The sequence below is a fragment of the Mus musculus genome, chromosome 10 (genome assembly GCF_000001635.26).
Source record: "Mus musculus strain C57BL/6J chromosome 10, GRCm38.p6 C57BL/6J".
NCBI lineage: Eukaryota > Metazoa > Chordata > Mammalia > Rodentia > Muridae > Mus > Mus musculus.
The window spans coordinates 94222287-94249812 of record NC_000076.6 but is presented as its reverse complement, the minus strand read 5'-3'; the positions used below and the strand labels follow the sequence as shown (position 1 = coordinate 94249812).

General features: G+C 45.3%; 1 long non-coding RNA gene across 5 annotated transcripts; it reads left to right on the top strand.

Annotated features, from left to right (window-relative positions):
- Positions 1-11201: 11201 nt before the first annotated feature.
- On the top strand, positions 11202-19248 carry Gm32749. 5 transcript variants are annotated; one of them, XR_871958.1, is made up of 3 exons: positions 11202-11326; positions 18350-18450; positions 18851-19248. It is a non-coding gene; the product is annotated as a predicted gene, 32749 (long non-coding RNA). The 5 variants fall into 5 exon arrangements; XR_871957.1 differs by lacking the exon at positions 11202-11326 and adding an exon at positions 16679-17943; XR_871956.1 differs by lacking the exon at positions 11202-11326 and adding an exon at positions 16679-18233.
- The last annotated feature ends 8278 nt before the right edge of the window (positions 19249-27526 follow it).

Sequence of the window (27526 nt, the reverse complement as noted above, 5' to 3'; positions counted from 1 at the left end):
CCCACGCCTCTTCAGCCGGGACTGATTAGCAGAGGCCCACTAGGGGCCCGACTATCAAGCGGTCTCACGTGACCATCTCAGGCTGCCTCTGCTGAATGACGCTGATTGGAGCTCAACAGTCATTTCATTCGGTAACAGTTGCCGGGCATCCAGCGTATGGCTTTGGGTAGAAGTGCGTGACGTGCTGCCTCTGATTTATGTCCGGTAATTTGAGAAAAAAACCTCTCCTTGCTAAGTGATGTGACCCTCTTGTATCTCCCTCTATTTTTAGCCACCAAGTGAGTGATGAATCAGGTTATAATCTGACAGGGTACTCAAAGACATATTAGAGTCAAATTAAATTATAGTGCCTAAGATGTGACCCACATTTTTTGAAAAGCACAACCAGAACGTTATTATCCCTGCCTTGTTTCAATCCACTCTCATTGGAAGAAAAAAAAATTAAAGGACTCATTATGTATTTTTGAGTTGAATGAGACTCTAAAATTGAGCTTCCTTGTGTTTTAATCAAACCCCAAATGTCCACGCAGCATCTTCCAAAAGCCATAGATAGAAATTAGTTCTTACATGTTAGCATTATGCCGGGAGCTGCTATCCTGTGGGAGCAAGAGTCTCATCCCCATACATATGGACACACCTGCACCGGAAGCCCGGAAGCCAGAGGAGCAACGGCAGACATTCTCATGCTTATGGAACCATATAGTGAGGAGGCAAATGCTAACCAAATAACAAAATAAGTAAATGGCTAGGCTCTGAGGTTGAAACTGTGCTGATCAGTCCATTTCTGTCTCTCCCCATCAATCTGTCCAGTTTCTCTTTCCAGAAGATTCCATGAGACTGAAGATGACCACTTGCAGCTCCTGGCTACTACAGCAATAAAGAATTAGAATCCTGAGGGGAGGGGGGGGATTCTTGTCTCCAGAGCTCAAGCAAAGCTCCAAGAGAGAGTACAAGAGCGAGCAGGTGCATGTGTGTGTGTGTGTGTGTGTGTGTGTGTGTGTGTGTGTGTGTGTGTGTGTGTGTGTGTGAGAGAGAGAGAGAGAGAGAGAGAGAGGAGGGGGAAGCGGAGGGGAGGAAGAGGGAGAGAGGTTCAGAGGGAGCGGAATGGGGGGAGAAAGAGAGGTGGGGAGGGAGGGAGGGGGAGGGGGAAGAATAGTGAGAGAGAGGAGAGGAAGAGGGAGAGAGGGGGGAAGGGAAGGGAGAGAGGGGGAGGGGGAGAGAGACAGATAGACAGGCAGACAGAGAGGTGCTGCCAGGCCTGATTCAGACCACATACATACCTTTTCCTATACCGAGCGTGAAGACTGGGGAAGCAGCCATCTGTTTGGGTGTTTTCCCCAAATAAAAGTACTAAGATCTAGTTCAACCATAGAACTTACCTAGCACTCAGAAAGCCTGGACTTAATCCTTAATACTGGGGAAAACCTGAAACCCATAAACAGTGAAACCATTGCTGAAGCACGGTAGACCGGTTTGTTTATTTGACACAAGATCAGAGACTTGTTCTTCAAAGTAGGTCAAATGAAAGAAGAGACGAAACTGAAGCGTACATTTTCCTGTTCCTTCTGGCTCTTCTACAGGACATGGGCTTCAGATGTGAGAGCATGGTGCAGAGAGACAGTCCATGAGCTCAGATCTGCCCACACTGGCAAGTTTGGCTATGTTTACTGTCATCGTGACAAAGACCTGACTGAAATAACGCATTGGAGGAAGGCTATCTTGGGCTTATGCTTTCTGAGGGCTCCTTTCTGGTCTGGCTTGGACCTGACATGAGGCTGACCATGACAGAGGCCGACAGGAAGCAGAGTGTAGCAGTTTGCATCATGGAGGCCAGAATGTTGAGAAAGAGGATGGCCACACCCCTGGCTTTCTCCCTCCTCACAGGACAGTCCTTCTCTCTTAGGTAACCCTCTCAGGGACACACTACCACAGACACACCCAGCATTCTAATCCCCGGGTACTTCTCAGCCATGTCATCAGAGTGAAAAACTAGATAATCATTGTGGCTAGCTTTCTTCCTCCATAACTCCCAGTGTCCATGTAGTTTTGGTAGGTAGGTAGGTAGGTAGGTAGGTAGGTAGGTAGGTAGGTAGGTAGGTCATCTTACCCCTGAAATCAGTTTCCTTACTGAAAGCATGGGAATAAGAAATCCACCATAGAGGACAATTGGGAAGATTAAATGTTACAGTGTAAATGATGAGATACAGTACAGAGAGCTTGGAAGACAGATGGGCTATGGGTGTGTCAAGCTCTCCCTGAAGTACCATGCTCTACAGCAATCGCTGCATAGGCTTCTAACTGGAGAGTTTGGAAGAGTGAGTGGTGTATGGAGAGAAAGAAACCTAGACAAATGAGCAAGCATACACTCTTCATGCTGATCAGTTTCCTGGTGGAAATAGAGTGGTAAGATACAGAGTGTCTCAGGGATTGCATTGCTGTGAACAGACGCCATGACCGAGGCGACTCTTATAAAGACAACATTTAATTGGGGCTGGCTTACAGGTTCAGAGGTTCAGTCCATTATCATCAAGGCAGGAGCATGGAAGCATCCAGGCAGGCATGGTGTGGGAGGAGCTGAGAGTTCTATATCTTCATCTGAAGGCTGCTAGCAAAATACTGGCTTCCTGGCAGCTAGGACAAGGGTCTTAAAGCCCACCCCCACAGTGAAACACTTCCTCCAACAAGGCCACACTTACTCCAACAAAGCTACACGTACTCCAGCAAGGCCACATCTATTCCAGCAAGGCCACACCTCCTAAGAGTACCATGCCCTGGGCCAAGCATATTCAAACCACCACACAGAGTAATGATGTTGGAAGCCTCTTTATACAGGAAAGCTCGGGATGGCATCTCTGGAAAAGTATGAATGGAAGGATAAGAAAGACATTGCTATATTAATAGTAGGGGGTGAGAAGAATGTCAAGAGCAAAGGCCCAGAGGCAGGAGAGGGGTGGATATGATATATTCAGGGAACAGGGGCAGATCAGTGGTTAGAACATGTGCATAGATAGGAAACAGGTCATTGAAGATCTTGCAAAGCATAGGAAGAAGTTCGGATTCCACGGTGACTGATATAACTGGTTAAAATTCTTGGTGGGTGCATGTACCTGTAATGGCACTCTTTGGGTGGAGGCTGGAAGGTCAAAAGTTCAAGGCCAGCCTGGGGTTCCATGAGACCCTGTATGTGTGTGTGTGCATGTGTGCACATGTGTGCATGTGTAGACTATTACAGTTGTCTAGGTAATGGACAACTAGGGTGCCTTCTAAGGTGGTGCTGGTGACCAGGACAGGAGGACTGCAGACAAATTGAAGCTCTGCTTTAGTAATGAGACCGGGAAGAGCCCTCGAGGGAGTTGTATGTGGGAGAGGGAGGAAAAGGGAAGAGTTAAATTAAACGTTTGATTCTGGCTGATATAGGACATTTATTAATGCTGGAAAGTTCAAAAGAAACAGAATTAACAAGTTGAGGATCTGAGGCATTATAGGGACTTGGGGCAGAATAATAGATTAAGTGGGCAAGTTTGGGGTTCAAGTGAAAGCCTGAAGCTGGGGAACAAATTTGGGTCTGGATGAGATCTCAGGGACAGGGTGAGAAGGAAGGGGAAGGTCCCAGACACACAGATTTCTTGCGTGGGTCTTGAGAGCTGGTGAGAAGGTCAACTATGGAAGAGAAGCTGTAAGTCAGGAAAGAAACCAGGGCAGCAGCTAGGGTGAGAGAGATGAAGAGGAAATTATTTCAGGAAGGGAGCACCCTGCTCTGATGAAAGCTGTTGAGAGGCAGTAAGAGGAGAACAGGGAAATGACCTCTGGATGTAGAAGAAAAGGAAAAAAATAAAAAGCATGCTTTGCAGTGATGCTCCCAGACTGATCTTTAAAAGACAAATCTGGAAACGTTGCTCCTTTGATTGAAAACCTCCACGGCTCATCACCAGCTCCTTAGCGGGCTGTATTGATCTGCAATTGGCCATTGGCCTCTATCTGCCCTCATTCTGCTGTCTGCTCGCCAGGAGCAGTGACTAGAATCCTGTGCCTCATCCTTGCATCACGGTCACTGTGTCTGGGACCCGTTCTGACCTCACCTGCCCTGGAGCCTTCAAGGAGCTGGTGCAACTGAGCTGGGCCTCACCTCTCCGGGGAGGCCTTCCATGTTTTTACCTCCTAGGGTCTCACAGACGTCCTTCCTGGAGTAACACATTTCAGGCTCATTAGCATTGTTCTCAGATTTATTTCGCCCATGATAAGCCTGTTGGCAGCTGAAGCTGTGTATCCATTCATCTTTAAGTCCCAGGGTAATGCCTTGTCTACTCTGGATCCTAGATAAGGACTCACTCAATACATCCACTAGAGACTTCTGTTTCAAACAGAAGTCACAACCGTTTGCTACAGTTGCTGATTGTCCTCCAAGGGCCATGGCTTAGTCCCACAGTAGAACATCTGGAGGTGGGGTAACCTTTGAAAGATGGGATTCTGTAGGTTATGGGGGTCTTGTCTCCAAAAGAGGTTGCACACACTCTCACCCATTCTTCTTCTTCTTATCTTATTATTTTCTCTTGCTCAGTGGGCTCAACGTTCACCAGCTTTGCTCAACCATACATGCACGCATACATATATACATACATACATACATACATTCATAATATTGCTCCTCAGCCTAAGCATGGCCCCTTACCATAAACCAAAAAGCACCAGGTCTCCCAATCAGGAACTCTCTAAAACTGTAAGCCCGGAATCCATCTTTTCCCTCCTTATAGACAGACGTATCTTGCTACAGAACGGGATGCTCACTAACATACCACTCTTCTGGGAAAAGCAATATTAACATATCTCTACTGATTTTGAATGTATTTATAGATCCCTGTCATTCAAAAACAGACCTTGAAGGGTGCACAACATTAGTATCCTTTGTTGTGAGTTTAACTGAACCTGTGCGGCAGCGGTGAAGTCCGAACTCCTGTTTGTTTGTACTGTGACCTTATTTGGAAATACTATTTTTTTAATGTTGCTGTTTATTTGGTATTTAGGTGTATCATCATTATCATGAATAACAATAAATATTATGTGTAATTAACAGTAAGTGTTGTTATTATTATTATTTTGAGACTGGGTCTCATTCCATAGCTCACACTAACCTTACACTTGGGATCTCCCTGCTTCAGCCTCCTGAATTTTGGGAGGAAATGGGTTATTTTTGTTTTTTTTTCATTGACTTTTTTAGTGAGCATATGAAACAGTGGTTTCACTCTGGGGCACCCATATACCCATTATTGTATTTTACTCACATTGGCCCGCCCCCACCCACCTGCTTCTGCTTCCTTGTTCCCTTGAAATATTTAAATAAAAGTGAATCAAAGCTGGGCTCACTGGCACACACCCTTAATGCCAGCACTTGGGAGGCAGAGGCAATCAGATCTCCATGATCTTGAGACCACACCGAGAATTTGTCTTTTTTTAAAAAACTGAGTGACTAGGGTGCAAAAGGCAGAATTTTTTTCCCTCCTAAATCCAAAGGTCAGCATTTCTAGTCTAATACGGATGACTGACAGCCATGCCAGAGGGAAGATGTCTGGACACAGAGACTTCATGAAGACAGGAGATTGGTCTAACACATTTACAAGCCGAGGAAGGACTGCGGCTTCCGTAAGAGTCAGTGGTGCCTTCAGAGGGAACACAGTCCTCCTAACACCTTGATTTGAACTTTTAGACCCCAGGAAGGAAACAATAAGTTGTTCTTTAATCCATCCAGCTATTGTTTGGGCAGATCCAAGAAGCCGATATACCCCCATGGCATGGAAGAAAACAAAATATACTTTCTTTGTCTTTTCTTTTTAGTACCCTAGAAATTTTCCTCAATTTTATTTTTATGCAAAAGAGTGACAATATGCACAAAAACTTGAGGTTGCTCTACAAAATTAAGCCTAACAAGAAATTCAGAAGACTCTCCAAAGATCTCACATTAATCTGATTTAAACTAATCTATATTTTATATGGATAGTGGTATTAAAATAACCAAAGGTGTTTTTATTTTAATAATGCATTTTGGGTTTTGGGGGGGGGTTGGGTTTTTTTGGGGGGGGGTTGTTTTTTGGTTTTTTCGAGACAGGGTTTCTCTGTATAGCCCTGGCTGTCCTGGAGCTCACTTTGTAGACCAGGCTGGCCTCGAACTCAGAAATCCGCCTGCCTCTGCCTTCTGAGTGCTGGGATTAAAGGCGTGCGCCACCACGCAGCTAATAATGTGTTTTGAATGGTCTTGGTGGTTGGATTTATTTGAATGCTTGCTCTCTCTCTCTCTCTCTCTCTCTCTCCTCCTCTCTCTCTCTCTCTCCCCCCACCTCTCTCTCTTTCAGTGGGGGTTGTGTGTAAATGTATCTTTTATTTGCCAGGTGTAATCATCCTTTCATAGACTTACTGCTGAATAAGCTCACCCTTTCTAGTTCTTGTTGGTCTCTGTCTAGTTCAACTAAGCTGTTCTGGATCAAACTCCTCTCCAGGCCGACAGAAACAATCTGGATTCTCTCAGCTTCTCACGGAATTGCTCTGCTTGGTCTCAGACGACCTCTGGCAATTTGTCCTAACCTTCTGGCTCCCTCTTACTCTCTGGCTTCAGCTGCCTCTGCTCCCCTGCACTGAACTGCACGGACTCACTAAGGAACTCCACTCCACTCCACTGCACTCACTGCCCTGACTCCCAACTCACCAACTCTCTCTCTCTCTCTCTCTCTCTCCCTCTCTCTCTCTCTCTCTCTCTGCCTGCTCTTCAATGGCTTCTCTTTCCTGTTCTGTTCTCCTGAGAGTTGGGTATGTCCTATCTCTGACTCATTCTGTCAAGTCTTTTTCTGACTCATCCCTTTGTCTACCCCTCAATTAGACATCACTTTCAAACATGGCCGCTTCCTTCTACAGACTAACTTTACCTTTATTGTTTGGAGTTTAAAGGTGTGTACTAAGGGCATGTCTGCATTCTAGCCAGAGGGATTAAAATTCCTCTGCAGGGGGCGGGGTATGTGTGTGTGTGTGTGTGTGTGTGTGTATATATATATTGTAGGCATTTGCCAAGGCCAGAAGTCAAGATTGGGATGTCTTCTTCAATTGCTTCTCCATCTTATTTTTGAGGTAAGATCTCTTCACTAAGCCTGATGTGTGCCATTTCAGCTACACAGGGTAGCCAGTGAGGCTCAGGGGATCTACCTGGCTCTGGCTCAGGAGCACTGGGGTACAGAACATGTCCTGCCACACCCAGATTTTTACATGGGTGCTGAGGAGCAGAGCTCAGTCCCTGTAACTATGCTGCAAGCACTCTAACCACTGATCCATCTCTTTTCTGCCTTATATTTATATTATATTTATTTAGGAAAAAAGATACAAGTTATGCAGCCATGGTAAAAATGTCCAGAATTTATGGAGGTGGGAAAAAAAGAGATAGTTTTTATAGAGTGGGGAAAAAGAAGTTTATGTTTTGGGGAGGGTGTCAGTATGACCAGGAAAACAGAAGCCCCACTGAGTGTCTGTTTTGTTCTATCATTTTGTAGTAATGGGGATGTAGTGCTGAGAGGCCTAGGACCTCACCCATGCTAGGCAAGGGCTCTACAAGTGAGCTATAACCCTAGCCCCCACATGTTTGTTTTTAAAATGGACTGGTTTACAAGAATTGAACACAGCTCTACAGTACCATGTGATGTTTCCTCGCGTGTGTGCTATGTGTCATGATGAAATCGGGACACACACTTTTAAGTGTTTAAACCAGGGGATTTTAATTCCTGTAACTGCTTACACAGCTAAGGTCTAGAAGGGTCAAGGAGGCGAACAGGGGACTGACACTTGTAGATGTCACTGTTGCCTTCCAAGGGTGCTTAGAGTGAGCATTTTCAGCATTTTGGATGGAGTGATTCTCTGCTGGGGGAGGAGCATGATCCTGTTTGAGGCAGCACGTTTCACCTTTATCTACTAGATGTCTATGGTGTCCCCCTCACCCACCTAAGTTGTAGCAAGCAGACTCCTTCAGAAATTGCCAAAGATCCCTTTGTGTGTGTGTGTGTGTGTGTGTGTGTGTGTGTGTGTGTGTGTGTTTTGGGGAGAGAAGGGTAGGAAGACATGCCTTTCACTGAGAACCGCTGAGTTGCAAGGACAAAAGGAGAAGCAGGTGGCTGTAAGAACTCCAACCAAGGTTCCCTAATGAAAGGCTGGGCCCAGGAAGCACACACGGCTGTCTAAAGAGTCTCCAAGAAGAAGCATCAGGCAGAGAAAAGAAACAGTTGCCCTACCCCCACCCTGCTCCCCAGCCTCCAGGTCCCACTGCAGGTGGTGGCTTCCTGCAATGTGAGCAGATTAAAGAAGAAAAAGAAAACTGGCTCAGAAGACAAGGGTACAGGGGTCACCTCAAGGCTAGGCCTCTAAGGGAAGACAAAGTTGAACTCTGATGTAAATCCTAGTACTCAGCTGGGAGATGATCTGAGGACTGTTAGTTTAAAGTTGGCCTTACCCATATAGTAAGATCCTGTCTCAGAAACAAACAAACAAACAAATAAATAAATAAACAAATAGATCTGAGGGCTCTCTTTAGACTGTACTACCTCAGTCTTGCAGATCACCAGAGGAGGTGTGCTCCTTCCTGCAAAGGCAAACTGACTATAAAATCAAAGATGGGGGAACTGGAGAGATGGTTCAGCGGTTAAGAGCTCTGACTGCTCTTCCCGAGGTCCCTGAGTTCAATTCCCAGTAACCACATGGTGGCTCACAACCATCCGTAATGGCGATCTGATGCCCTCTTCTGGTGCGTCTGAGGACAGTGACAGTGTACTGAGGATTAGAGTAGAAGAAAAATAATCCAAGCTAGGATTTGAGCGGTGGGGACTCCAGGCTGAGCTGGCGTGTCTTCTGACGCATCCCCACCAGGATGAGAAGTCCACACTGCCAAGGAAAGGAACCATCTAGAATATGTACCTCCCAGCTCTTGCCTGTTTTTAGTACCCAGCATTCCCTGTTTATCTGAGCTGGTGCCCAATTTCAGAGTTCTACACTGCCTCTCCCATGGAGTTTAACCTTCATTGAGCACTAGGGTTGCCCACTGTAACACCAGGAGGTAGCAAGCCTGTGTGTCACGGCTGTGCATAAAGCTTGAGGTGCAGCCCAGAGTGTCCAGATGTGTGAGAGATGCTTGTGATGTGGGTGGGGCTGTGGCTGGGAGAAAAGAAGGCATATGCAGTAAAAATTCATAGCAACTATTCCAGCATCAGGAAGCAAATTCTAGCCCTTCCCCCAAACACCTATGTTTCTTTAAAAAAAAAAAAAAAAAAAAAAACTATACCCAAAGCATTAAGAGAATGGGAATGGCATCCCATAATCAGCCACCAAACGCAGACACTATTGCATATGGCAGCAAGACTTTGCTGAAAGGACCCTGATATAGCTGTCACCTGTGAGGCTATGCCAGTGCCTGGCAAATACAGAAGTGGATGCTCCCAGTCAGCTATTGGATGGAACACAGGGCCCCCAATGGAGGAGCTAGAGAAAGTATCCAAGGAGCTAAAGGGAACTGCAACCCTATAGGAGGAAAAACAATATGAACTAACCAGTACCCCCAGAGCTCATGTCTCTAGCTGCACATGTAGCAGAAGATGGCCTAGTCGGCCATCACTGGGAAGAGAGGCCCCTTGGTCTTACAAACTTTATATGCCCCAGTACAGGGGAACGCCAGGGCCAAGAAGTGGGAGTGGGTGGGTAGGGAAGCAGGGCGGGGGAGAGGGGAGGGTTTAGGGGACTTTCAGGAAAGCATTTGAAATGTAAATAAAATATCTAATAAAAAAAAAAAGAAAAAGAGAAAGGGGATGGGCTTTTCCATTGCCTGGCTATCTGCTTCCTCTTAATCTAAAATGAAAACTGATATCACTTACCACGAAAGTGAGGCTATAGGTAAACAAACTGGAAAAAATATGAAGCCCATCAAGGTAAAGAAATTTAAACTTAGTCCCCACGCAAGTAAACCTGAAATGTATCTGAAATCTTCGAGTTCACTTATAAAAGCCAACTTAATAAAAATGTCCTCAAGTTGACAATTTAGAAAATGTTCAGTTTGCCAAGACATCACACCACCATCACTACAGAACTTGATGGTGGCAGGGTGGCATGGAGTGGGGGTTGGGGGGTGGTATGAGGGAGGACATTATCTCAGATTTAAGAGAATGGTGAAAATATTAAAAAGTCAATAGTAGAGATATTATTTTGGTGGACAGGTGAGCTATGTCAGAGGGTAAAGGAATGTGTTACCAAGCTTTACAGTTGAGTTGAGTTTCTGGGACCCACATGGTAGAGGGGGAGAACCGCCCCCCCAAAGTTGTCCACTGACCTTCACATGTGACCATTAGCATTAGTGTATGCACAGACATACACACAGACACACACACACAGATACACACAGACATACAGACACACACACACAGAGACATACACAGAGACATACACACAGACACACACAGACATACACACACACAGACACACACACAGAGTCATGCACACACACACACAGACATACACACACACAGACACACACACACACACACAAAATAAAAATGTTTTTAAAGAGATACTTTTCTTTCTAGATTTTGTAGAATTTGTCAAATTTTAAATTTTTATAATTTTCTGTCATTTCTTTTCCCATTTTAAGTAAACACTAAAATTTACACTCAATTTCCTATCCACGGTTCCGTGTTCTTTTTCCTGTGGAAGGAAGGAATTGCCATGCCCTCGTGCCTAAGCTTTACCTTCCACAGAACTGGGGTCCTCCTCAGCCATTGCCATTACTTTGAGAACTGTCTGTGTGTGGAGGTGACGGCAGAAGGTTTTGGGAGCCTGGGGATGCACGGGAGGCAGAGGCAGGTGGATTTCTGAGTTCAAGGCCAGCCTGGTCTACAACGGGAGTTCCAGGACAGCCAGGGCTGTATAGAGAAACCCTGCCTCAAAAAACAAAAATTGGGGGGGGGGTATGGAGGACCTTTGGGATAGCATTGAAAATGTAAACGAGGAAAATACCTAATTAAAAAAAAAAGAAAAAAAAACGAAAGAAAACAAAAGGGAAAGAGGAGGGGAGGGGAGGGGAGGGGAGGGGAGGGGAGGGGAGGGGAGGGGAGGGGAAAGAGAAGAGAAGAGAAGAGAAGAGAAGAGAAGAGAAGAGAAGAGAAGAGAAGAGAAGAGAAGAGAAGAGAAGAGAAGAGAAGAGAAGAGAAGAGAAGAGAAGAGAAGAGAAGAGAAGAGAAGAGAAGAGAGAAAAGAAACCGATCTGAAAGAGCAGCTTGTCCTGACTCCGGACAGAGATGTCAAGATGTATCATATCAAGGTAAGCAAGTTCACGACGGCACTTTCCTGAATGCTGGCTTCAGAGAATGACTTACATCCTCATTTCTCTTTGTTTCTGCTTTGAAGTCATGGTGGCCGCTGATACCAAGAGACAGAACTGCAGGAGCAGCGGATGGCTGCTGCTGCTGCTGCTGTGTCACCACAACCACCACCACCACCACCCCCCCCCACACACACACACGGTCTAGAGGGAGAAAGGCCCCCGGGCTAGGGCTGGGCTGATCCAGCTTCCCTCAGAACGCACCCTCTGACACCAAGCTGGGGATCTTTGTGGGGGGCTCCGATGACGATCGCCGATCTCACGGTAGATAAGGCAGATGCGGGTCTGAGGGGTGTAGGAGCCCACATCAAGTTGGATTCACCTGTGAAACTGCAGGACCATGATTATTCTCATGGAAAAGATCCGGCTTTCTTTCCTAGGGTGGAATTTATTGTTTCTTTTAGAGCAAAGACATTCTGCCCTGGAGCGTATTGGGTTTCTGGGTGCTCACATTTCCTTAAAAATAGTTATTGAGATTTGCAGATTTAATTTCTGCTTAACTTGCTGTGTTTCAGGAGCTTGTAAAAGCTAGGTTACCTGGGGCAATGCTGACTGCCTTTTTTTTAAAAAAAAAAAAAAAAAAAAAAAAAAAAAAAAAAACCCAAAGCGTCTTTGATTCCTGATGGTTAAGTAAAGGAGATTGAACGCGGGCTTTTATCCCGTCTCCCTTCTGAAATCTCACTAGCATGACTGTAAAGGAATAAAGCAGGTAGAAAATAGGAATAAATCCGCATGAACAGACAGAAGGGAGAAAAAAGAGGGTAGCTGGGCCAAGTGTGGAGGCTCCTGCCTGTAATCCAAGCACTGGTGGGTGGGGGCAGGAGGACTGGAGGGCTGGGAGCTTAAGGTTCCGCGTAGTGGGTTCAAGGCCAGAGTGGACCACTTGAGACTCAACTCCAGCAAGAGAAAGACAGCTGGGCCAGTAAAATGGCCCAGAGGGAAAGGCACTTGATACTAAGCCTGACGACCTTCACTTAGATGGCAATAAAATCATGAGACACCTAGGCAGTTGACAGCCTATAGCCCGGCAGACATCATTAAGCGATCTCTGCACACATTTTTGCTGAGAACAGAGTCAGTTTCTGCAGCTCTCCCTACACAGATCGCCAGACTTACTGCCTGTTGACTACAATTGTCCCCCAAGGTAAAAAATACTTTCTATCCCTGATTTGTAAAAGAGTCAAACTTATGTTGGAATGAATTCTGCATTAATGCCAAGGTGCAGTTTCTCATAAATGGGATCGTTTAATTCAGGTACAAACGTTAGTAGAGGCCTTCCCAAACTGACTTAGAAAAGAAAATTACTGATTTCCATATTTTTAAAGGACAATTGGGCAATTGACTTTCGGAAGAAATTTTTCTTTAAATTTGTATTTATTTATTTATGGTTTTATGCATACTGTGTTCTCCCTACATGTATGCCTGCAGGCCAGAAGAGGGCATCAGATCTCATTATGGATAGTTGTGAGCCACCATGTGGTTGCTGGGAATTGAACTCAGGACCTTTGGAAGAGCCAGGGCTCTTAACCTCTGAGCCATCTCTCCAGCCCTAGGAAGGATTTTTAACTTTTTCATTTATTTGCTTCTTTTATAAATTAGTGAATATTCATTGAATAAAATCATGAGCTTGGGGGCTAGCAAGATGGCTCAGTAGATAAAGGCACTCGCCACTAAGCATGACAGCTTCCATTCAATAGACAGAACTCACACAATGGAACCAAAAATTATCCTCTGACTTACACATGTGCCATAGTATGTACACACCCACACACAAAATAAGTAAATGTGAGGCTGGAGAGATGACTCCGTGGTTAAAAGTGCTGGCTGCTCTTCCAGACGACCCCGGGTTCGGTTCCCAGAACCCTCATGGCAGTTCACAACTGTCTGTAATTCCTGTTTCGGGGGATCTGATACCTTCTGCTGGGTTCCTTGGACACTGCACATAGGTGGCAGATTTACATGTATCATACACATAAACTATAATAAAATAAATTAAAACTAAAGGAATATAAAAAAGCTCTTAAAAGCAGTGAGCTTCATCATGACATCTTTATTTACCGACTATGCTTCCATCCCACTTTTCCCTGACCCTTGTCCATCTCTCCATTAAATCTGGATTGCACACATGACAAACAGCATGTGATCCTGACTCTCTGAGTCTGGCGTACTTTACGCAGGATCTCCAGTTTCACTGATTTTCCTGCAATAACACCATTTTCTTCACTGTGGCTGATTTAAACTCCGGTGTGTGTATATGCTACAATTTCTTTATCTGTCCATCCACTGAGGGGCACCTAGACTAACTTAGCTGCTGTGAACAGTGGCTTTGATAAACATGGATCTGCGATGTCCCTACTGTATGCTCACTTAAGTTCCTTTGAATAGGCAGCAGGAGATAACTCAATCCTATCTGCTCTGTGTTTAAAGCCTCCTTGCTGACTGACTGTCAGAGTGGCAATTCTAACTTACATTCCCACCAGGGCATGAATGTTTCTTTTCCAACCAGAGCCTTGCCAGGACTTACCGTCCTCTGTTGTCTTGAGGAAAACCTTTCTGGCTGGGTTGAGATGGAATCCCAGTGGAGTTGTGCTTTCCATTTCTCTGATGATTAAGGATATAAGATTTTTCCCCCCAAATATTTATTGATTTAGGCTGAGCTCCACCCAGCATCTTAAAGAACACAGGGTCTTCTCAGCTCTAGTTTCTGCATCCAGGACCTGGATCTTCTTTTGTTAAAGATGTCAACCTGGGGAAAGATATTCACCACTGGTGTCAAAGAGAAAAGGAAGGAGCCCACCTCCCAGGATTCCTATCGGAGGATCGCCAGCTGGACTAGTCAAATGTTGTGCCTATCTTTCAACCAAACACTGTGTCTAGGAGAAGAGTTGTTACATTCTAACCAAGAGATGCTGCTGGAGTCCATTACTTGGTTGGAAAGGGGGGTGGGGTTGAGGATTCCCCCAAAGAAAACAGGACAGCAGGGTAGTAAGAGAAGACGAATGCAGTCTAGACAGCCAAGAGCAGGTGCAGGATGTTTGAGGAAATGAGGAATTTATGGAATACAAGCTCCAAACCAAATCAAAGGAAAAGATAGATAAAAGATAAACAGTAAACGTCTCTCTTGAAGCTGACTCATGGCAGGTGGCAGGAGGGGAGACAGGATGTACCGAGAAGAGAAAGTGTGAAGGTGTGGAGGGAGGCACAGGGAGGACGGACTCACAGGAATATTCTCTGAAGATGGATCCTGACTTGTACTCTTTACCTACTGTTCTTGGAAGGCTGTGCACACACCCCAGCAGGGAATTAATGTTCTGTTGCAGGTTTGGCTTTATTTATCTTCTGGCTGCTTTTTCTCCTGAACTCCAGCGGTAAGTTAACATTCAGTGTGTCACTACGGTTCAAGCGAGCCTTGGGAAGATGGATTGTTGTTCACTCACAGGAGAATCTCCCAGGTTATGGAAGAGGCATAATTAATAAGAGTAGAGCAGCCTGGCTAGAAACAAGTCATATAACACAGAACACAGACCATAGCAGCCGTTCTATTGTGTGGAAGAGAGCTGTAAGGTTCTTTCTATGAAAATTGTTCAATAGGTGCCCCTGGGTCATTGGTCTTTAATCTATGCCAGGAGTTTAAGTAGAATTTTCCACCACATAGATCAGGATATAACAGTAGATTTCAAAGTCTGGTCTAATAGTTAGGTAAATGTTTACATAAATTATGATGTATTTTTATGGTGAAACTTTTCCAATTAATGATCTCAACGATGAAAATGAAAACTGCATGATAGTTACAGTATTTTTTATTAAGTAGGAAAAAAAAGTCAGAAAATGAGATAGAAAGTCGCCCTTCGATAAAAACAATAAAGTATTTATGTTTTGCATAGAAAAAAGAGGAAAAGATGCATTTAGAGGTATTTACAATACTGTTCTGTGGGCAGCAGGATTATAAATACTCTTCTTTAATCTTCTCTTTTTATTTTCTAAGTTCTAACTTTTTACCGTGTACATTTATGGCTTGGGCAGAAAAAAAAAGGTGCAGCTGAGGCTCTTTTACTTAAACTATAGCTGCTATTAATTTTTGATCATATTTCCATTAAACGCCAGCAACATTGGAATTGTTCCCATAAGCAGATGCATGTCCTCTGTGGGGTGAAGGTGGGACCCAGTTCCTGTGCTCCTAGGCAATGAGGGACCAAATAAACAATGCAGCAGCAATCAGAGCGGGAAAAGGGTTGGGAAAGCTAGCCAGCCTTGCTCCCCTCTTCCCACTCTGCTATCACCCATTGCCTCCATGGCCTCTTTCCAGGCCCATGTGGCCAGCCCCATCGCCATGGGGATGTTCTGATGCATCAAGGTCAGAAGGCTCCCAGGAGAGACGTCTTGAGATGCTCAAACCCTAATAAGGGGTGGTGCCCCTCCCCAATCCCTAGAGTCACTGTGGAGCCCTCCAATCTTCCCAGGTGACCCTCAGCTTGTCTCACAGTTGACCTCAGAGGCTCGTTGAGGGTCACACTACCTCAGCCCCTCTCCCCAGTGCTGCCCCTCTGCCCAGGTCTCAGGAGTGGCCGACAAAGCTGCTGCTGCTGCTGCTCAGAAACACCCTCTCTCTGAGGCTTGGGCATCCGGAATCAAAAGCTCACATGCCAGGGATTCTTTTCCAGAAGGCAGCTTGGTTTTTGTTGTTTGTTTATTTGTTTTGACTTTTGCAGCAACAAAGTCCCATGGCATCCTTTTTTGTTCTCCAGCCTGCCACAGAGGGACACGAAGTGACAAAAAAAAAAAAAAAAAGTAGGTGAACAAACCCCAACATATCTTTAAATAACTCAAGAGAGCTGCCCAACGCTTTCTAAGCTCAGGTGGGTTGTTGCCAAGCGCCCAATGGAGATAACCCCTTTTTCTCCAAAGAAAAGGTACATGCCTCCTAGTTCCTGCCCCAGTCCCTGGTTTTGCTATTGTGCACAGCCTAATATAGGTAGATTCCAGTTAAGTGTTGTTTTCAGCTGCCAGTAACATGAAAAAATAATGACTTCCAGTGTGTGTGTGTAAACTCTGACATATAACACACACTCGTGCAGGTATACACACACACACACACACACATTATCTCATGCAGACCATGAGGTCAACAAGTTTGAATTGCTTGGCTAAATTTCAGTTTCTAGAACACTTTTTTTTTTTTTTACATATTCATTTTATGTGAGTACACTGTTGCTGTCTTCAGACACACCAGAAGAGGGCACCAGATCTCACTATGGATGGTTGTGAGCCACTATGTGGCTGCTGGAAATTGAACTCAGGGCTTGTGGAAGAGCAGTCAGTGTGAGCCATCTCTCTAGCCCTCTAGAATACTCTTGAACTTGAATTCCAGAGCAGCCAGCTGAGCGTCCCTGGTCCCGTCCATTTATTTTCATTGATTCTGTTTCCTTCTCTGCAGAATAGACGGTGTAGCACCTGATCATGGAGTGGGTGTGGAAATCAAGTCGTGCATTAAAGCGCTCAGCACAGAGGCTAGAACACAATGAATCTCATAAATGCTGGTGTGAGGGCTAGAGAGAGGCATCTCAGTGGTCAAGAGTGATTTTTTTTCTCTTTTTCAGAAGACCAGGGTTCATATCCTTACACCCACAGAGCAACCACAAGTGCCTATAGCTCCAGATGCATAGGATATAATGCCTGCACTGCATGTACACAGTGCACATGCATACACTTGGGCACACATGTATCCATAAGAAGTTAAATCATAAATATTTTTAAATGAATCTTTAGAAAATGCTGTCAGACAAAATGAGCCACATCCCTGCCTCTTACTAACCTGGGAGTTATGCACTGTACTGACAAACGTCTTATTTACCAAGAAAGCAAGAATGAAGTACTTAGATACTCAGAAGCTGATGCAAGCTGAATTGGTCTGCATTTTTAAAATGAGGCTTAGTTGGCGCGCGGTGGTGCGCATCTGCAAGCCTAGCTCTCAGGAAGCTGAAGGAGGGGAGTCTTGAACTGGAGGTCAGTCAGCCTGGACTTGCTAAGGAGATGTCTCAGGAAACAGTCAAGCAAGGCTGTCGGGTTGGCTCAGTACATACGTAGAGGCTCCCTGTGCAAGCCTGTGAATTCTAATTTCAATCCATGGAGTAGATATAAAGGTGAAAGCAAGAACTGACCCCACAGAGCCGTCCTCTGACCACCCCATGTTCACTGTGGCTCATGCGCCCGCCCCTCCCCCCACAAACACACGCAACCTAAAACAACAAATACTCATTTTTCCTCTATCTGTTCTTCTCCTCAGAGAAGGAAATAACAGGGGAAAAGGAAGAGAGACTCCAACAATAAGCACTCGGTGGAGCAGGACATTTAAGGATAAATATCGGAGCTGTGGTGTAGCTGGGTTGCACAGCTTCTTCTCCGGTTTGATCCCCAACACAACCATAAGCTAGCTGTTTACTGCTCTGGAGGCGTAAGGGGGAGTGGAGTCGATAATGAGTCGAAGTCAAGTCTCCTACAACAGCCAACTTTATTCGGAGCATCAGACAATTTATACTTTGAGAGTTAAGAGGAGTCACGTGAGTAGAGCGTATCATCACAAGGGCAAGCCACATGGAGCAAAGATTTTTTTTTTCATAGAGACATAGGAACCAATAACAGTAGCTCGTTGTAATGAATGATCTGAAGTAAGCTCACTCCTTTCTGCTACACCTGGGAAGGGCACAAAAGCACATTCCGAGGAATATTCCTTGTTTTGGAAGAAACTGAGATCACGAGACTCTTGTTTCCTTGGAGTTTTCCCACAGGCACTCAGAATTCTCCTTGCATGACTCCATTCTTGAACCATGTTCCAACAACTGACGTTGAGGTTATTAGTGGTTTCTTTTTGATATGTAGGGTTCTACGTCACTCCATATTTTCATTTTGAAGTGTGCACAAATATCTATTGTGGCTGATTTTCTGTTTTTTGTTTTTTTGAGCTAGGGTGTTAGGTAGCCCAGGCTAGACTCCAACTGGATGTATTGCTGAGGACGATCCTGAACTGCTGACCCTCTATCCTCTACCTCCAAGCCGTGAGCTTCCAGGTATGGTCTGAGCCATTGAGGAATTTATCATATGAAAATCATGACAGGAGCCGAGGTACGGGTGGACTGATGCAGAACAGAAACAGTACAGCATGGCTACATGGTCTACTGGAGGGAATTCGGCAGGACTGGGGCTCTGGGGGATGGGGAAGTAGCTCATTGGTGTAGCACAGGGTCCTAGGTTTGACTCCAAGCAAAACGGAGAGGGGGTTGGGGAGGAAGAAAGAAAGTGGAAGCAAGTAAAAAGGAATGTTGTGTTCAAGGTTAATCTGACAGAATACATGTTTTATTGGACTTTCAAGTCCAATGAAGGGCAGTTTGAACCATTTTTATCCAGATCGAAAGAGGCAGGAAGACTCTAGAAGACATTTGAGCTGTACAGCCCCCACCCTCTCCCCAGCCTCTAGCCACAGTCCCAGTGATGCGCTGCAAGCTGAATAGGATGCTCACACTGCCCCTGCTTTTTCAATACTGAGAAGTCAGGAAGAACTCAAGTTGGCTGTGATTCTCAAGGGTGAGCGGATTCTGACGGCGTATCCTAGCAACCACTGAAAAGAACCCCACGTCAAGGGATACAAGCTCCAGGAGCCGATTCGCAATGGCCACTGAGATGCAGCGAGAAGTCCCGTGGCCTAGGCAACAACCCACAGGTTGAAACCCGCAAGCGTGAGCTGACCCTGCCGTCAGGATGCTGAAGAGACACCGTGAGAGCAACAGTGTGAGCGGGGCCAAAGGCTGCCTCATAAATATGGCCCTAAATCAAAACGCTGAGAGTCCAGGCTTGGAGCTGGAGCAGGAGCCAGACAAAACCACTTCATCTGTAAAGAACTAAAGGTCATGGACCGCTTTCAAATAAATCCCTCTAATCTAATGACAAATGACATTTGCTTCTATAAAGCCACACAATGCTCAATGAGATGCTAATAATGAGGCCTCACAAGAATGAAAACGACTTCCATTACTCTCCTCATAAATTTGGACAGCTCTGATTGTTAGCCAAGTAGCCAGTGCAGAATGCTAATGCCCAAGGCACCTTCTCTCTCGCTGCCAAGGAAGAAATCCAGGTTGGGCTGAGCAAACAGAAGGTGGGGAAGGAAGACAGGAATCTGCTCTCCCTCTCTTCCTCCCTGCCCTCCATAACCCATGTCTCTGTTCTCTCAGTGAAGAGAACTCGCAGCCATCCTCCTGCCCCTGACTTCTAAATACAGTGATGACGAGAATATGCCACTAGGCCCAAACAACAAACCAACTTTTTTTGTTTTGTTTTGTTTTTCTGACACAGGCTCTCACTATGCATCCCTGGTTATCCTGGAACTCACAATGTAGACCAGGCTGGCCTTGAACTCACAGAGACCCTCTTGACTCACCCTTCTCAATGCTGGGATTAAAGTTGTGAAATTGTAAGCTACTACCACACTTGGCACAAGCCAACTTCTTTTTTTTTTTCTTTCGAGACAGGGTTTCTCTATATAGCCCCGGCTGTCCTGCTGGAACTCACTCTGTAGACCAGGCTGCCCTCGAACTCAGAAATCCACCTGCCTCTGCCTCCTTAGTGCTGGGATTAAAGGCATGTGTCACCACTGCCCAGCAAAGCCAACTTCTTAATTGTAAAATGTTCTCCAGAGCTCTGTAGGAGTGCACTTGCCTGGTATGGAGCTAGCCCTGGGTTTGATCTCCTCCGCCATGACGAATTAAACAAACAAACAAACACCAATGAATAAAATATAAGCGTCTGAAACCAGAGTAGATCACACAGGCAATGCATAAGATGAGGTGAGTACCAACTCTAGCATCTTAAAAGGAATCGCAACATAGAACTCAAGCAGAAAACACAAACAGGAAGTGAGGCCAAGGCAGCCATTATCCAGTAGAAGTTACAGAGCAACTGAGCTCCAGGTACAGCAGGGGCTTGAGCCCAAAGCCACAGCTCCTCATTAGCGGTGGGAAATTCATTAAGGGTTTTAGTTTAAGGAGTGTGGAGGCTGGGTGTGGAGACAGTCAGGAACTGGGGCAAGCGTAGCTGGGTGACAAGGACTAATGACCAATTCAAGTCTCAAGTAAGAAAATCAGGTCAGCCTGTAGAGTGAGAGAGCTGCCTCCCCAGGCAAGAACTTTTATTTTATTTTATTTTTTAATGATTCTTTGGTAAGGTCCCACCTGGATGAAGGTCATCTGAAGTCACAGTGAAGTATGTAACTTGAAATAAAGGGGAAGAAACTTGTTAGAAGAGGTCCACATATTCAGACAAAGCCTCGGCGCGACGCTAATCTTTCCCATGGACAAGCCCACACATTCGCCTGCTGAGGGGCCGTCAATCATGGCTGCCCTGCAGCCCATTGGCTGGATTAGGATTCTGCATGAAATCCATTGTCAGCCTGCCCAGAGTGCCCCCTCAAGCTTTCGCTAACAGAACCTTAATTTTTCTTACTCTTTATATCTTTTGACAAGGAGGAATCCTTCCCTAGCCTCTAGGAATGACTCTTGATAAATAAGCCAAATGTATTGAACCTTGCCAAGTGATTGGCTCAGACATAGGCAAGAGATACAATTCTGGTCCAGGAGACAGGAGAGGAAGTCCGGTGGAAGTTTCTAGAGACAGTTCTGTGTTTTTAGAAGGAAGGCAAGGACCCCTTCTGATTGAAGAGATTGCCTGCATGTGATGCCCGCAAAAAACAGTTATAATTTGGAAGGTCTGTGAAGATGGCAGAATGGAAAGTCAGAGAGAATGGTTCTTGACAAAGTTCTTGAGTTACTGAACTTAGAAACCAAGTTACTAATCTAAGGTAGACTCTATTGCATGTACTGTCAAATCCTTCAACCAGATTAGATTTAACCGTTAGGGTTACATTTTTCTGTTTTGCTTTTTTGTTTTGAGACAGCCTCAACATGTAGCCCGACCTTCTTGCCTCAGTCACCTCAGTGCTAGGCTTACGGGCAAGTGCCACTACCACTGTACCAGGTCAGATGGGATTTCTTTGAAGCCAAGGCTTCCTGACAACCTCCCCAAACAAGAGATTCCAAGTCCGACCTCAGCACATCCTGGCTGGGTCCAGCCCTCCTCTATTTGCTGTACAACTGTTCAGTGCTTCCATAACATGCAGGGCTTCGTGCAATCCAGCACCCTCCTCTTCCCACCTCCACTCATATTCAGTATCCCACAAGCCACACTAAGCTTTACTTTTAGGCAATAGAATTTGTAGGAAAATGGCTTAGATGTATACAAAACAGAGAGAGAAAGAAAACCACTAGAACGGAACTGTTCTTAGAAAATCTGTTATGGACCAATGGACTAATTGTCCTTTTTTTCTCTCTCTCTTTAATTTTGAACTAAAGTTCCTGTTGACATCCCATTAGACACTGACTTTCATATATTTTTGGAAAAGAGAGATCAAAGTCAGATAGCATCTACTTACTTTAAAGTATAGGATTCAGCAGTCTTCAGTGTGTTTTCAAGACTGTACAGCCATCGTGAGAAATCGCAGAGCACTTTCCGCAAACCTGCCTATTCATAGTCAATCCACTCTCCATCCTTTTCAGCTCACGCATCCTAAGAGCCAACAATTTCCCCGAGTTTTCTTTTCTGCAGCTTGATTGCAGCGATAACAGGGTGGGTTGTTTTCTTCATTTTTTCTAATGCAAAATGAGACTTACAATGCGGCATGTACTTTGCTCTCTATAAATATTCTGGTAGCTAATCTTGACTGTCGACTTGATGGCGTTTAGAATCACCTAGAAGAGCAGTTCTCAACCCATGGGTCACGATCATCGGAAAACACATATTTCTGATGCTCTTAGGAACTCCCAACCATAAATTTATTTTCATTGCTACTTCATAACTGTAATTTTGCTATGGAGCAGTGTCTCAGTTCCTAAGACGATCGGAAATATATGTTTCCTGATGGTTGTGACCCACAGGTTGAGGACCACTGACCTGGAAGATAAACCTCTGGGCATTTCCAGAGAGGGTTAACTAAGGTGGAAGGCCCATTCTGAATGTGAGTAGAGCCATTCCCAGGGCTGGATGAAAGGCTTAAGCAAGTAGCAGCATTCATCTGTTTTTGGTTCCTGGCCGCAGCTAGGGTGGTTAGCCTCTTCCCCAGCACGGCAGGAGCCAGAATAAGCCCTCTCTTCCTTATAAGTAACACAGACATTTCCCAGATTTTTGTTGCATGTGTGTGTGCGCGTGCGTGTGCATCTGTATGTGTGTGTATGTGTGTGTGCACATGGAGGCCAAGATCTCAGTTTTTTTCTACCTTGTATTTTTGAGACAGCCTTTCACTTAACACGAGGCTTACCAATTCACTAGACTCTGGGGCCAGCAAACCCCTGGGGTCTTCTTGTCTTCTTCTCAGTGCCGAGAGTACAGATATATATCCCCATGCCTAGCTCTTCACCTGGGTCCTGGGGATCCAACTGCAGGTCCTCATGCTATACAGCAGACATCTTACCGACTGAGCCATTTCTCCAGGCTCTCATGTTTCTCTGATTCTCATGGTCAATCGTGCCACGCTGGGCATCCTCTTGCCTCTGCAGAATTTGCCTTATTAATTGGCATGCATGGGATGTGCCTATATGGCTGAGTAATTATTCCATTTTTGTTTTTCCCACCTAGCTCCAGTTAGAACTAATATTTGCTTTGTCTTAATCAGGGTTTTACCACTGTGAACAGACACCATGACCAAGACAACTCTTATAAGGACAACATTTAATTGGGGCTGGCTTACAGGTTCAGAGGTTCAGTCCATAATCATCAAGGTGGAAGCAGTGCAGCATCTAGGCAGGCATGGTGCAGGAGGAGCTGAGAGTTCTGCATCTTCATCTGGAGACTGCTAGTGGAAGACTGGCTTCCAGGCAGCCAGAAGTAGGGTCTTAAAGCCTAGGGTCACAGTGACACACCTACTCCAACAGGGCCACACCTCTAAATAGTGCCACTCCCTGGCTGAACACATACAAACCATCACATGCTTCCTTTGAGGAAATTCTTAGTTTTACAAATGTATTAATCTTAACTTTAGGCCAAGAGAGATTTTCTAAGTGAGAACAGGTTTTCATGGTAACTTAACATTTAAATTTCAAGTTAGGGCACCACCTTCCCTATTTTCTTTCTATTGATTTGATAAGGGCATCATAAATCACCCAAAACTGTGGGGTTGGGACTTCAGTGACATCTAAATGGCTGGCTATCTTTTTTTTTCTTTCTCTCCTTTTCCAATTTTATTGCAAGTTGAAGTTTGAAGTACAGGTTACAAGCAAGCAAATCTTCCAGTCTTTGGTGCCCTGTGAAGCCCTGGCTATGGAACACAACCTCTACACCCAGGAAGCTGAGGCCCTGGCTACATGTTCAAGGGCACATGCACAGGCCTCATAGAACACATGTAGCTATTTCAACGTGAGCTAGGCCATCAGGGCAGAGCTCTTTGTCAATTTTTAGTAACACATGCCTGGAAAACACTACTGATTCGGAAGGATACACTGTTTAAGCTGAAATTGCGTAATCAGAGCGATTATCTAGCAAGGATAGAAAACGCCGATACCAGATTTGATTGCTAGAGAGCTGATTCTGTGCGTGTGCATACATGCTGTGAGGATTTTATACCAGTAAGGACATTCCCTTGTAAATGTGGGAAAGCTATGATAATCCCGACTCAAAGGAAATATAAATCGCAGAAATGCACTGGGTCACATACTACAGAGTCTCCATGAAGCATACTTCCTCAGGCACCCATGAGAGCACAGCCCCAGCCACTGAACTCAGGAATGTCTCCTCTTCTTTCTCTAAGCTCCTTCTCCCTTGGCATTCTCCTCCTCGGGCCACCTTCTGGTCACACCAGGTATATCCTCTCTGGGTTTAAGTCTCATGCATGACACATCTGGTTTCTGTATTTCCAATTTAAGTCCTAGACTTGGTTTCACTGGGGTGTTCTGGACCCAGTACTGAAGCTAGTAAGGTGTGAGGTGTGAAGTTCTGGGAGTTAGAGAGAGTGTAGTCAAATCCATTAATCTATGGGACTGAAAATTGGGGAGGTGTGGTCCCAAGGAGAAGTCATGGTTTTAGGATGAGATTAATACGAGAGTAGGCGTGGTAACCACATGCAGGAGTGATTCCTGACCGGACACATCTGGTAGGTGGGATGACTCAGAACCAAGATGCCCACAACTTCAGGAGGTCACTTTGGGGTGTATAATGTGTGAAATGTCCAAGAATGGCCCAGGTCTTTCTCTCTGGGACAAGAGGTTGTTCCAACAGATTTGCTCTGTGTGTGTGTTTGTGAGAGAGGGAGAGGGAGAGGGGGGGGAGGGGGAGAGGGAGAGGGAGAGGGAAAGAGGCAGAAACAGAGAGAGACACACAGAAAGACAAAGGGGATTATAGAGAGAGGGAGAGAGCGAGAAAAACAGAGAGACGACCAAGTGTTGGTTTCTTCAATTCTATTATGTCCACAGATCCCGTGTATGTCTCCAGCCATTACCACCCTATAGCCAGCGCTGCTGCATGTAGCCAGGCAACTGCACACTTAGGGGCAACCTCACTCATACAAGCTGAGCTCTGAAGTCATTCCAGAGGCCAATGTCACAAGCAGGCTTTCTCTGTATCTAAGAACACGGCAGTGCGGGGGAAAGGTCTAGAGGTCTCCACAAGCTCTTCATGCCAGCGATTGCAAACTCCTGAAGCAACCACCAGCCCTTTCAGAAATGCATTGTGCCCCAATAATTGGCATTGCTTTTCTTTCTCCTACAAAATTGCTCAAAGAACCTTTTTTGGTTTTCTACTTAGAACTATATGCATGCTTTAATAGATTCCCTAGAAGAGCTTTGACTGTCCGAGATTTTAGGATTTGCTACTCATGATTTTTATCTTGGTGGTTATCTCATCCCACCCAGTTATGGAATCTGATCAATGTTTCATTTCCATATGGATACACACTTCGAGTCTTAGTAGGCAGACAGCGAGTGTCCTTGCCACTGGCTTTGTCAACTCGACACAAGCTAGCACTTTGCGGGAGGAGGACTCCCAGTCGAGAAAGCATGTGGTGCATCTTCATAGTTAATGATTGATGCGGGAGGGCCCAGATCACTGAAGGTGATGCCAACCCTAGGCTGGTACTCTTGGGTGCTACAGAAAAGCAGGCTGAGCAAGCCATGAAGAACAAGTCCGTAAGCGTGGATCCTCATGGCTTCTACTTTAGTTCCTGCCTCCGGGTTCCTGCCTTGCATTCCTGCCTTGACTTCCCTTCATGAAGAACTATGTATAAACTGTAAGATGGAATACACGCTTAATACACCCTTCCTTCCCAACTTGTTTTTGGTCATGGCGTTTATCACAGCAATAGAAACCCAACTAAGACAGTGTTGTGTTCAGGACCCAGATGGTTTGTTAGGGTTTTCCTTACACGTCTCCCTAAACAGAATAATAGGGGCTATGATGTAAGCACAAGAAAGCACACGCATCTTTCTAAAATGGGAAGTTCTTGAGGAAGCTAGATTAAATGGACACGGACATCATGCTGAGGAAGCGGTGTTTGTAAAGCAGGTCACCAATGACAGAAATGAGAAAGTGATGTAAACCTGCTACCTCATACTATTGCAGGTTGTAGGAGGTACAGTAAGGGCAAAGGCCAAGGACAGCAATCGGTTGGCTCTTGCAGGAACGGAAAGACTGACATATAGCAGGTAACACAGGAAGAAACAAGAAAAATGAAGAAAGAGCTCTGAAAAGTCACCAGGTCACCAGGGACACCTTGTGAATCTAAGTGTGGGTACCTACAGACATGGTCTGGTGCCTCTTTTCTGTGACTTCTGAGCCAAGGGCACTGTCCTTTCTTGTGATGGCTAACCTTGACTGTTGACTTGATTAGGTCTGGGGCAAACAACTTAGTAACTCTGTGAGGACAGGAAGGATTCGTGGAGAGAAGCCCCTCCCATGGAGTGGGTGGCACCCTCTGACAGTAACCTACACACACACACACACACACACAGCTCAGAGGGGAAGCGGTCTTGCCTGCCTGTTCGCCTTCACTTCTTTGTGGGGGTGTCTGTTCTTTTGTTCCCACTGTCACCCTTGTCTCCTGCTTCTTCAGCCTTCCTTTGTGGACTGAAGACCAGGGGCTTCCAGTTTTCTAGGTCTTCAGCAGGAGACAGCAGATGTATCTGGCCTCGTGGACTGAGTGGCTACCAGGTTCCTAGGTGTCCAATGTACAGACAGCCATTGTTGGATTGTCCAGCCTCTATGATGTAAGCCAACCTGATATGTTTTTTTTTATAATATATATTTATCCTATAAGTTTTGATCTAAAGAAGAACATCTGATACCATGTTCTTAGCCCTTAAACCTTAGTGTTGGCTAAGGCATGTTGGGTAAGGCAGAATAATTGCCTATGTGAGATAAGGCGAGATAACTGCCTATTCCAACTGAATGGAAGAAGTCCAATGAAATGAACCTACTGCCCTGCGAATGCAGGCTTGACAGTGAGTACATTCATGTTGTGTCCACCATCAGGACCTTAAGAATGAGATGAGGATCAGGTAGAGAAGGGACCTCAGGAAGCCTGTATGCTTTGTTCTGTATCTAAGCATCTTAGGTCTGACCTTCAAGGTTTATTTTCAAAGCCCTTCCAAATCTTCCACACCAGTCTTGAACATGGCTCTTTTCAAATTTCTGACCATCCTATCAGTGAGTGATTATACATTGTGACCTCTGGTCATGTGTCCTTTAAGTCTAAGTACCTGATAAAAGAACATTACTTACAATCCCACCCACTGAGATCTGCCCTTTGTCCTTCCAGGCATCCCTGGGCAGGAACTACGATAAACAACAGTGCCCTTCAACTGGCAGTGCATATCATTCAACATCTACAAACCAAGATGGCCTTTCTCTTTCCTTCTTTCTTTTTTCCTCTCTTCCTTCCTTCCTTTTCTACCTTCTTTCTCCCTTTTCTTTCTTTCCTTCCTTTCTCCCTTCCTTCCTTTCTTTTTCTTTTCTTTCTTTCTCTGTCTCTCTCTTTCTCTTCTCTTTCTTCCCTGCATCCCTCCTCCTCCTTCTCCTCTCCTTATAATTTCACTCTCAAGATAAAGTTTCTCT